Here is a 12,527-nt window from a genome sequence, read left to right as displayed (position 1 = left end):
CTTTTCATATTTTGCTCTGTTGTTGAGTTTCTCCAAGGTGCTTTTTGTCTGCCACTCTTCTTCCTGACTTTAACAGGAGCAATATCATCAATTATACCTTTAACTTTTGAGTTAAAAGAATCAAGGAGAAAATCTACAGAGTCAGCAGATATACTTGGTGTTAAGGATATAGCCTTCATAAATAGTACACTAGTGTTCTCATTTAAGCATCTCTTCTTGACAGACACAGATCTAGCTTCAGTGGCAGGAGAGATCAATATATCAAAGAAAATACAGAAATGATCAGACAGCGCTACATCCTTAATAACAATCGATGAAATGTTTAGACCCTTACTGATAAGTAAATCTAGAGTGTGTCCGCGATTGTGTGTGGGTCCATGTACATGCTGAGTCAGATCAAAAGTTTTTAAAACAGTTTTGATTTCTTTTGCCATATTGTTTTCTGCATTATCTATGTGAATGTTAAAATCTCCTGCAATGGCAAAACAGTCAAACTCTGAGGTAATTGCTGATAACATTTCTGTAAAGTCCTCAGCAAAGGCTGGAGAGTATTTTGGAGGCCTGTAAATAATGATAAGTAAAATGCGTGGAGCACCTTTCAACACAATACCCAGATATTCGAAAGAAGGGTAATTCCCAAATGATATTTGCTTACATTGATAGATATCTTTAAAAAGAGCAGCTAGACCCCCACCTCTCTTAACAGCTCTGCAGACACTCATAAAAGTAAAGTTCGGAGGGGCTGTTTCATTGAGGACTGTTGCACTGCAGCTGTCCTCTAGCCAGATTTCATTTAGAAGCATAAAATCCAGGTTGTTTGTGGTTATTAAATCGTTGACTAGAAGTGATTTATTTTTAAGTGAACGAATGTTTAAAAGTGCTAACTTAACAGTCTTACTTTTTGTCCCCACATCAATCTTACTTTGACGTGTAATAGGCACCAGATTAGTTAGGTTTGCTGCACGGCTATTGAAGGCCTTAGATTTTCTATCCTGTAATAGAACAGCAATAGAGAAAGATACAGGCACACTGGGTTCCCGCTTGTTCTGTAAACATTTGAGAAAGTTACTGTTATCAGAGCGGGGACCCAAAACACATCACTGAGAGCTGGTATCAGTTGTTTTTGGTTCACCTCGAGCAGAAGGAGGAGGGTGTGGGCCCTGGCGTTGTGGCAGAGGCCGAAGAGCTCTCACAGGAGGGGGAGGGCGAGCTGGGCCCGCAGGCTTTGGTGCGGGTGGTAATGGTGCCTGTCGTTTTTTGGTTGGTATCTGGGGGCTTGCAGCAAAAGAGTGGGATAGTCTGGTTCCAGCATACACCAGTTCTTCCATTTTCTGTGAGAAACACAGTAGTGGCGATGCTGGAGAGAGGGATGGCGTATCTGGTGAAAGGGGCTGTTGCTCTGGTGTTATATGAGGTTGTGATATGCTGTCCTGACTTCCCTGGCTGTTTTCCAGGAAGTCGTCCTTGGGTGCTGAATCTTCAAGCAGTTCTGATATGTTTCTCTGTGGGCAGGGCTCAGCTGAGATTGTGTCCGTGAGCAGAGGTTGTTGTGGCGGAGTGGTGTTATCATTGTCCTTGTGTGATATGTCAACCGCATGTCCATTTTGCTGCTGAAGTGAAGTCCCGTGGTCATTCATACTGTGTCCAGGTGTGTGTGTGCCATTCAGATTGAGTGGATTGGCACAAACTGCAGAAGGATGATTGAGGGAGAAGTAGAAATTGTCCTTTAACACTCTTGAACCAAGTTTGTTTGGGTGATGGCCATCCCGATGAAAAAGTTGTCTCTGACTCCAGAAAAGATTGAAATTGTCAATGAAGTTTACTCCTTTTATATTGCAGGTTTTTTGCAGCCATGTATTTAGCCCAAGCAACCGTGAAAACCTGTTTGTTCCTCTTGCTGGGAGAGGTCCACTGATGAATGTTTGAACTTTCAGTCTTGTAAGTGTTTCAAAAAGTTCATTGAAATCCCTCTTAAGGAGTTCTGACTGCTCTTTATGAATATCATTCTTCCCCACATGTATGATGAGTCGATTTGCAGTCTTATGTTTCATCAGAATGTTCTGAAGTTCCCTGTTTATATCAGAAGTTGTTGCTTGTGGAAGGCAGCATGTAGTTGTATCCCTGCCGCTAATGTTTCTAATTATGGAGTCCCCCACTATCAGAGTCCTGGGCTCGGCTGCGCTCTGAGCTGAGTGCCGCTGCCTGCTCGACCTTGAGCGCTAGTTAGCATCAGTGTTAGCTACTGGCCCATTCAGTCTGTGTTCGATCACATTCATCACGTTTGGGGATTCCTCATTTAGATTCCTTAGTACTTCAAATCTGTTCTCAAGATGTATAGGCGGTGGTAGAAGACCAATGTTTGCAATCCTTGTCAGAGCTGTATCTGGGGTAGAGGATGCTACTGCGGGAATATGTGATGCTCGTGACAATCTGATGTCTTGAGTGCCTTTGGGTCTAGCTCCCTGTTTGTGCCATCGATTAGTAAGTCGATCGGCTTGTTTCTCTACCTGTCGAGGAGCACTAGTTTCATGGGACTCACCGGCTATATGCTGAGGGTGTCCATGACGAAGCTCTGTTGTGTGCTCCATCTGGTTTGATGGTCCCGTAAGTAACTTTGTTTCGAGAACTGCAATCCTTTGTAAAAGTCTGTGGCAGTTAGTGCAGCAAGTAGATTCTTGAACCTGAAGAGGCATTTTCTCTCTTATCCGTATGAATGTAGGCAGTTTTGTTTTCCTTTCCCGGAATGTACGCTGGTCGGGTAAAAGAATTCTGCGTTTTTGTTGTAATCCAAACTTTGTTGTCTGAGCACTGTGCTGATTTGCTGAAGTTAAAATTAGATGATAAAAGGAAATAAATGTAACAATTATAGGTAACAATCGTAATTAGGTCATATATGAAATATTAGCTCGAGCAATATTCAAATTTGGGGAAATATTAAAATCATAACTCAAATTCATAATTCATAAATTTCACATATGCTACTACATTACCTGCTAATTATCAAAAATATTTTGTTCTATAACTGGTCTCTCATCAGTCATTCGACCAGCGAATACTTTGATTATACCAGTTAAGAAGGAATATTTATATTATCAAACCTCAGACAAATTCTCTCCTGGCCGTGGATGCAAATTGCTGGGTTTAGGAATCAAAATAAAGAGCTAGTAGCCAGATCTTATCGCAATTTCATTGACAATTACATTAGTGGGATTGTAACACAGAGTCAGTCAAAGTATAAAAGATTTATTTAATCAAAAATGACACACAAAGGATTATATGCATATAGGAAGTAATATAAGATAATCTACGTACGTAAAATTACACAAGACACACGAACGTTTAAACAAACAAACATAAACATGACTTGATCAGAATGAAAATAGGAAGAAAGTGAGGGAGGAAGTATGGTAATTCACAAACAGAACCTTTTAAGAGACAACTGTGAAAGCAGCTTCGAGAGAGATCATTTTATACGTTACTTGCGATTCTGTTCCTTTGTCTGTGTGAAGCTGGGCTTCGGGACCACGTGCGTATCTTGGCTGGACCGTGTCTCATCGATTTGTAGGCTTGCGTTTCGCGTGAAGTTCTTAAAAACTTACTGATCGTAACATTACCGAGAGGTACGGAAGTCTCTTCCCGGTGCGGGAAGGGCGAGAAAACTTGGTTACAGGACGAGACTGGATTTCTACATCCGAGGTTCGTTTGGATGAAGGCCCTGTCCCCTCTCCCGAGTGCAGAATTCAGAGTTCGGAGTCACGAGGGTGAGAGCGTGTGAGAGCAGAGAGAGAGAAGCGTCTGCTTGTGTTGTGGTTTTAAAGCAGCGCGGGGTAACGCCCCGTTTGATGACGGAACCCAATGAAATCTTTCGGTTCTGAGGCGGGAGCGTTTCATTGTTTGTGAAGGAACGCCTCTTCTGAGCGTACACAGAAAAATGCATTAAAACTTTAATACCCCATTATGTCTAGGAATAAACATTTTGTGCGGAATATAGTTTCTATCTCTGTATAAAGAAGCTCAGTACGATCCGTTAGATATCACACTCGACATTAATATCAGTTAATGAAACAGATACATCTCAAATGTATCAACACACGTGTCCATTACATCTGCAGAGGTGCATAAATATCTCAATTTATCCCATCACATCCCATAGACAAGAAAACTACATTAAAACATTTTGATAATGATTCATGCGTGTGTGTAACTTAGGAGTTTTAGGAGTTTCAGAGTGGTTTGGTGTGTGTGTGATTCAGAGCGGGTTTTCTGTTGAGATCGGAATGTCAATAATGTCTTTGAAGCTCACACTGTGGAGAGGGGGAAGTGGGTCGTAAAAGGGATTCAGTTACCTCTTGCCAAGTCTGTGGGACTTAGAAAGTGCTTTCACTTTTCATTAGTATATAAATTAAAAGTCCATTTTTACCCATCGAGCCATAGTTGTTACATAAAATATAAAATATAGGAGATAAAATGTAAAAGCGATAGAGCAAAGCGTGGAGCAGTAAGCAAGAGTGTCCAAACAGTAGCTGAGCAGGAAGTCAGCTCTTGAATTAGCCTAATTGAACACTGTCTGTGTGTATTAAAACTTCAGAATTATATTCGTATAGAACTGCAACAGTGATAAGGTAAAGCTAAGAGTGCTCCAGACCAACTTTCCGAACATATGACTTACAGAAGGTATACTTAACTAAGAACCGTATTAACAATAAGGTACAGCTTAAGGTGTAACTTAAGAACGACGTAGCGTTAAGAAGGTTTCGGGAAACCCAGCCCTGGTCTTTTCGCGGATAGCTATCCGATCTGAGAAAACGCATGTAGTGGCCAGGTGTAAACAGCCCCTTAAAAGTGTTATGGCCTCTTTTCCAGTGTGAATTTTCTGGCACTCTTTCAGTTCATCTTCTGTAGTAAAGGACTTCCAGCAATGAAACACATACCGCCGTGTCTTTTCTACTGTAATATTACTAATGAATCTTCTCCTTTGTGTGAATCTTCAGGTGTTTCTGCAGGACTGACGCCCAATGAAACTGTTTACCGCACTGATCACAGTTAAATGGTCTTTCTCCCAGTGTGAACTCTCATGTGAAGCTTAAGAGATGATTTGTGTCTGAAACTAGTTCTGCAGTGAACACACATGTGTGGCTTTTCTCCAGTGTGGATCCTCTCATGTGTTTTCAGATGTGATGAGTGACTGAATCTCTTGTCACAGTGTGCACACTTGTAAGGTTTTTCTCCAGTGTGGATCCTCTCATGTCTTTTCAGATGTGATGAGTGACTGAATCTCTTGTCACAGTGTGAACACTTGTAAGGTTTTTCACCTGTGTGGATCCTCTCATGCGTTTTCAGATCTGTTAAATTATTATATCTCGTGTCACAGTGTGAACAATTGTAAGGCTTCTCTCCAGTGTGGATCCTCTCGTGTTTTTTCAAATTTTCTGATCGACTGAATCTCTTGTCACAGTGTGAACACTTGTAAGGTTTTTCTCCAGTGTGAATTCTCTGGTGCAGTTTTAAACTATTTGCTGTAGTTAAAGTCTTCTCACACTCAAAGCACATGTACTCTCTCACACCAGTGTGAATTTTCTTATGTCTTTGTAAATATAGCAGCAGTGAAAAACTCTTTCCACACACAGAACATGAATGCGTCTTCTCCTTCGTATGAACTCTCCAGTGTTTCTTCAGGTCTGATGTACTAAAAAAAGTTTTGCCGCATTGATCACATGTGAACGGCTTCTCTCCGGTGTGGATCATCATGTGACGCACAAGACTTTGTTTGGCTGTGAAACTGTTTCCACACTGAACACACATATGTGACTTTTCTCCAGTGTGGATCCTCTTGTGTTTGGTCAGATGTTGTTTTTGTGCGAAACTCGTCCCGCATTGATCACATGTGAACGGCTTCTCTCCAGTGTGAACTCTCATGTGAACATCAAGATTTTGTTTGGTTGTGAAACTCTTTCCACACTGAGTGCAGGTGAAAGATTTCTTGGCTCTTCTTTTCTTTAAAAGTGTCTTTTTACTCTTTGAGCGACTCAAAGGTTTTTCTCCATGATGTTCCTCCTCCACTTCACTCAGTTCTTCACACTCCTCCTTCACTTCACTCAGTTCTCCACTCTCCTCCTTCACTTCACTCAGTTCTTCTCTCTCCTCCTTCACTTCACTCAGTTCTCCACTCTCCTCCTTCACTTCACCCAGTTCTTCTCTCTCCTCCTTCACTTCACTCAGTTCTCCACTCTCCTCCTTCACTTCACTCAGTTCTTCTCTCTCCTCCTTCACTTCACTCAGGTCTGACATAAAAGAAAAAGTTCATTTTCAGTACATCAATAATTCAGAGCGAAATATGAAAGTGAGCCCTGATGTAATAGCACAAAGTACTAGTAGACAATTGCTATAAAATATTATGATAAATCTGGTGTTGGTTTCATTAATTAATTGCATGAATGAGGTACATTGATATTTCAATTATTATTTTTCAAGACATTATAGGCACAGATCACATTTCTGAAGTGAGAAATATTAAATATATTTGATTAAGGACACAATTAATCACTGCATGAAAAGTGGGATTTTCGTCCCCGTAAACGGACGGAAATCTCCATAATTTTCGGCAGTTATCGACAATTTACAGCCTGTGAATGTCACGTTCGTCTGTACCACATATTGACGGAAACGAACCATGACGTATGTGGAGAGCTTGCGGAGGTGCTAATGGCTCTAATTTGCATATGAATAGCAGCGCCCGCGCCTTGCCAGAGAATGGCTTGAATTTCCTCACTCAGTATTGGTTGAAACCAGTACATTTAAACAAGAAAAATCACTCATGATTGGTTGGCAGATCTGTTACTATTGGTGACCCTGGGTCATTATAAATTTAAACCCCACCCCAAAATTATAATAATTATATATAAATATAAAATTACATATATATATATATATATATATATATATATATATATATATATATATATATATATATATATATATATAATATGATGTTATGTTGTATATTCATGTCATTGTTATCCTATGGACTACACCAGTGGTTCCCAACAGGGGGGTCGCGGCCCACAAGGGGGCCTCAGCGAGCTCTGTGGGGGGTCGCGTCGTATTTTGAATAGTTTTGGGCAATGAGCATTAAATACAAGTCCTTAACTTTTTTCTGTTCAAAATTTACAAAATGTATATTATGAGCGAGTTCATCATGAATCCATTTTCCAATCCGTGTTTTTGTCTTATCCTGAACCACTATGGTACACCTATAATAAGTGTTTACATTGGGACTATTTCACACTGGTTCGGATCGCTGCCGCTGCGGAGTAGCCCAGTACCTGCGTGACTCGTCATAGACGTACACAGAGAGAAGTAGTTCCGGCTACAATGTTCTTCCGAAAGACGCATTATTATAAACGCAAGTTTATTATCGCTCGTTATAGCGCCAAAAGCGTCAAGAATAAAGCCTCACATTGATAAAGCCTCACAAATAACATGCAAGTATTGAGTTCCCAGACAGCAGTCATTTTGTAATAGCCTATATACTTTTTTTTTTTTTTTTTTTTTACCTACACACCAGTGTGAATATTTTTGTTATTGCATTTTTAAATAGGGCCACTTTATAGGCTACTCCTAGGCTTACGTTTTTAAATTACAAAGTGCCTACTGATGTTTTTGTTATTGTATTTTCAATATTATAGGCTATTATTTGTGCATAAACATATCTGGTTATAGTAAACATACCGTTTGCTTGAAAACAACATATTCTGTCATCCTTGCTGCAAGTTTACAAGAGCAATAATATCATTAAATGTGAAGGGGGGCCCTAAAATATTTTCTTGGGAAAAGGGGGGTCTCAGACAAAAAAAGGTTGGGAACCACTGGACTACACTATTACCATCATCAAGGACATGAATTTATTGAGGAAAGGAAAATTTGCCAGGGACTGTTTATTCCATAGACAGTAAAAGAAATGGACACAGCGACCCCATTGGATTCAACGGAGACAAAGTGAAGCCAATTAGAAAATCTTACTTCCTGGGGGTCCAGCGTACTGCACAGACTCAAACTGAGCTCGACAACGTAGATGTCACATGAGCAAACCGTCTGTCTTCTAGTAGCTGTGCCAAGATCAATCTGAATCATTACCTTCCGAAACTCGCAGAGACGGAGAGCGTGAGTAGGAGCTGTCCATGATCTTGGAGCAGGAGAAACTTTTTGTAGGTGTTCTGATTAATTACTTTGTCATTTTGCCTCGACGTCCCCCCGATCGCCCGTGAGCTTCTCCTCCTGTCCATACGGTAATTCTCTACTGTGCGACAGAGAGTCGCGTGGCTGTGACGCAATCGTTAGCCTACTTTTACAAAAACTGCTTCTACAGGGCCATAACATAAGATACAAGGTAATGGAGCCTTTTATACATTTTCGTGTTTCTTTAGAAATAAATAATGGACAAATGGAGTCTTTAAACGCCTCAGATGTGAAGTTATTCGCTGTCAAAGTGACGCCAAAATGAATGGGAGTCAATGGGATGCTAACTGCAGGTGGGGTTCCGCTAGCCAATGGCGGCGCCCGGGGGGTACCTTCAAAATAACACAAATCCCTGCCCCCCTGGTTTATTCAAAGAAAAAGCTTTATTAGCACAAACTCACAACTAATATCATATATCATACATGTACAAAGCATAGGAGATTTGCCCACACAACAAGTGGGAAGCTCATGAGAAGCACAAAATCCTACAGCACCGGGAAGTGTCTGTTTTCTGCTTCAGAGCTGCAGGTAATTAGCGGCATTCTGTCTGAATTCGGTCCATTTTGCAGACGTCTGTGGTGCGTTGCCCTGTACTTTGGAGCCGCCTCTAATCTCGACTGCAGCATGGCACAGAGCTCGGTGAGCTCCTGGCTGCGAAAGGACGGAGGTCGCACAATCCATCCAGACACCCCGCCGACGATGCCGTCTTCCTCATCAGACATCAGGTCTATGGTAGCGCACTTCCAAAAGCCACCTCATCCTCAGCTAGCACACTCTGTCTCGCTTCTAGCAGCTGTAAAAAACAATAAAGACAATCAGTACTGCACAATGCACTGCGTATGGACACAACACATCTATTAATGCGCCTGAAAAATAGTCACATTGACCAAAAACGGATCTAATCTAATAAATCGTACCCTCTTTTCTTCTCGCTCGACTCCGAGCTGAATTCTCCACAGCTTCTGCCTGCAATGCAAGATCTGGTTGTCTGTTCCTGAAGCTCCTGCGCACTGTCGCGTAATATGTCTTAAAGGCAGCTGGAAAACAATTAAATGAGAGTGATATTAATAAGAACAACATAAGTCACAGTAAAATTAATAAGAACAACATAAGTCACAGTAAAATTAAACAATAAAGGAGAAAACAAGTAATAAAAACTCGGTGAGTGTTTTAGCGCAATTTTCTCACCTCATGGGATCACAACACTAAGAGATAGTAAATCTTTTCCTGGATTTTTTTTGTGCGTTCCCGAGATTAGACCTTCCTTAACATAATGCCGAAAACCCGAAGTCTCTAGGTGGTCTGGTTGAGGAGTAGATAGAAGTGCAAGATTGGTGCGCACAGACAGAACAGAAATCATGAGTTAACAATCGCAATTTTGTCCGGTGGAAAATTGCGCTAAAAATGCAACCGGGTGAAATTGAAGAAATACACACCGGAAGCAAACTATGCTTTTTGAAATTGGGGTTTTATTCTGACTGCTGTTTAAAATAAGTGACAGCGGTCAATGGATAAAAGTAAACAGATAAAAGTCTGATTAAGAAAAAAGTTTGCCTTGTTTGAAGAGATTTCAAAAGAAAAAATTAGATTTCACTAGTTAAAAAAAAAAAAGAAATTGTAGAAACAGTTTACAGTAAATTTGAAGATGTCAATCAAATGTCACAAAAAGTTTAACCAGTGGATCAATGCCCAAATCCACAGAATACTTAACTCAATTCAAACTGAAATACAGTGTAATACACTGCAACAGGTCAGATTTAAATTGATTTCTCCAAACCAAAATATGTTACAATTAAATACGATAACACAAACTGGAATACGGCAGTGGCTAAGGTAGGCCTAAGTTACAAGAGAAATAAAAGCACTTTAACAAAGCCACAACCCACGTTTAATCATGCAGAACCAGAAATATGCATTAAACCATAAAGTTATACTGTATAATCACAGAATATAGATTCAACTCATTAACAGATTTATCAAATTAACATGCCATCAGTAATTTCCCCCATAAACCATGGAACGTACATACCCAATCCTTTACCGTCCGATCACCACGAGGTTCACTCGTCACACATGCGCTCCAAATAAATCTATAAACAAAAATGTACACATCAAATGTTCTTTTAACTTCGCTTCACAACTTATTTGTGCATATTAAAGATATTGGAGTAATATTTACCAAGATAGAAGATTGTATAACATAGAATCTGATCAATGCACGCACCACATGGAGCTCTCCTGAACAGTGAAAAATGGCTTATCTCTCTGGTCGCGTGCACGCGTCCAGCACAAGTGAATAGTATCGCGAGAAGAGAGGGATTTCTTAAAGGGGCCACAAACATTTTTAATGCAAAATAGAAACGAGGTATATTTACACTACTACTAGGCCAGAATAGTAAAAACGTTACTTACACACAATGTCGTCATTATCAGCATCATGTCAATTGATCTAAGTAAGTAAAAATATATGCACAGAATTGAGAAAATAGTATTTATAGAGATAAATTGTAGCCTATCACAGGGCAAACATGTGAATGTTCACGGTACATTTTATGCAAACAACTCTAATTGTAGTTGTAACTCTATATGTACAGTAGATTATACCAGAGATTTTCTTAGAATGAAGTAAATACCTTTTAGAAAAATGTTACCTGGGGTAAAACTCCCCCTGCCCTGATTTGCATTTGTATAGCTCACAGCATTTTCATTTACATGTTAAAGCCTCCCCTAGAATAAGGGGGAGGGGGGTCATGGGGGGACAACTGCCAAGCAAGTTCCACGTCAATTTCTGACAATTCACGTCAGTTTTCGGTGTTGCCTGCAAATTGCCGTGTGCAGTCGTAAACCTGAACTTCCACGACAATCTACAGTGCCGCTTACTGACGAAAATCCCACTTTTCATGCAGTGAATGTAATATTAACATTTATACAATAGTGCCTAGTGGTGTGCAAATAAAATTATTTCTCAGTATTTGCTATGATTTTTTAACAAGGTAAAACAATTGTCCCAACGTCTGAATCCAATGGTGTGGTAGAAGGTTTTCTGCATGCTCTGTCTTATCGGTGCACAAAGTAATTTAATTACAATTCTGTCATCCATTCTGGAAAGCTCATTTACTTGATAGTTTGCTGTTTGCTGCTTAAAAAATAATACAAATAATAATCTAAAATATATACACTGTATTTAAACACAATGTTGTAAACTATATTAGAAGATGTCCGACATTTTGCTAAAATAGTAGCAAAAAAGGCGAACCAGATATAAAATAAGTGTAAATAAGGGAGATAATTTGACCTGATGTTGACAATCAATATGAAAGTTTCTCCAACCTCCCTCTACTGACCTTTTGTTGAAAATCTGTACCATTTCATAGTTTAACTGTTTATCTAAATGTGATGAAGTGCTTGAATGTTTCTAACATGAATGTTCTTCAGCATCATGAATGAATGAAGAATAAACACCAACCTCTTTGTTCTCCAGGATCTTCAGTGTGTTTCATTCTGCAGGGTTCTGGATCACTCATGTTCTCACTGTCCTCTTTAATAAACTCAGTCTTTGCAGATTTCAGCTCTTCCTGATGCTTTACTTGGAGATGTTATGCTATCTAGGATATTAATTGCAATAAAGTAATTAGATCAATAACATATTTTAGTTTTGTATGTTCAGAAACTGATGATGGCCATAAAACTTTAAAAAAGTAAGCAGCATTATTTATTATATTATTTAACATGTCCAGTTTCAAATTTCATTAATATTTAGGCTATCTGATATTATCAATTGTATTATATTTATCTATTTATCATGTATGTATAGATTTGAACTTTCCCCATGTTCATTACTCATGACAAGGACAATATAAAGTGTTTATAATTATCTGCTATATATTTAAATTTGAGCAATAATCTGCAAAAAATAAATGTCAACAAAGAAATATGAAGGTAGGCTACAATTAAAATGGCAATAGCAAAACTTGAGATCGTTTCCCATCAATTCCCCTCACAGATCTCAAACTTTAACTCTTGACTTGACATTGAGTAACAGTTCTCACACAAACAACGAGACAATCACACAAACGAACACAAAATCGCTCAGGTCTGAATGAACTCAACATATTCTCCTCATGCTCGCTGCTGCTGCACTAAATGTTTATTTCAGAAGGAAGACGCCAGAAAAGACGCACAAGTATCGCTGTGATCGATGAAAACAATACAGAAATGAGTCTGTCTCTTAATCAAACTGTATAAAGTGTGTGTCTGCTCTCTCCTCACCTTCTTCTCCTTCTTCTTCTTCT

At 39.5% G+C, this 12,527-nt stretch overlaps 1 long non-coding RNA gene across 1 annotated transcript; it reads right to left on the bottom strand.

Annotated features, from left to right (window-relative positions):
- Positions 1-7,551: 7,551 nt before the first annotated feature.
- LOC308688537 lies at positions 7,552-11,840 on the bottom strand. Its single transcript, XR_014029910.1, has 7 exons — positions 11,702-11,840; positions 10,648-10,684; positions 10,415-10,557; positions 10,265-10,325; positions 9,424-9,537; positions 9,153-9,272; positions 7,552-9,028 (listed from the first exon to the last, which is right to left on the bottom strand). It is a non-coding gene; the product is annotated as an uncharacterized lncRNA (long non-coding RNA).
- Between the last annotated feature and the right edge of the window lie 687 nt (positions 11,841-12,527).

The sequence above is a fragment of the Scardinius erythrophthalmus genome, assembly GCF_964197995.2.
Source record: "Scardinius erythrophthalmus genome assembly, chromosome: 1".
Classification (NCBI taxonomy): domain Eukaryota; kingdom Metazoa; phylum Chordata; class Actinopteri; order Cypriniformes; family Leuciscidae; genus Scardinius; species Scardinius erythrophthalmus.
This window is presented reverse-complemented; position numbering and strand designations above follow the sequence as displayed.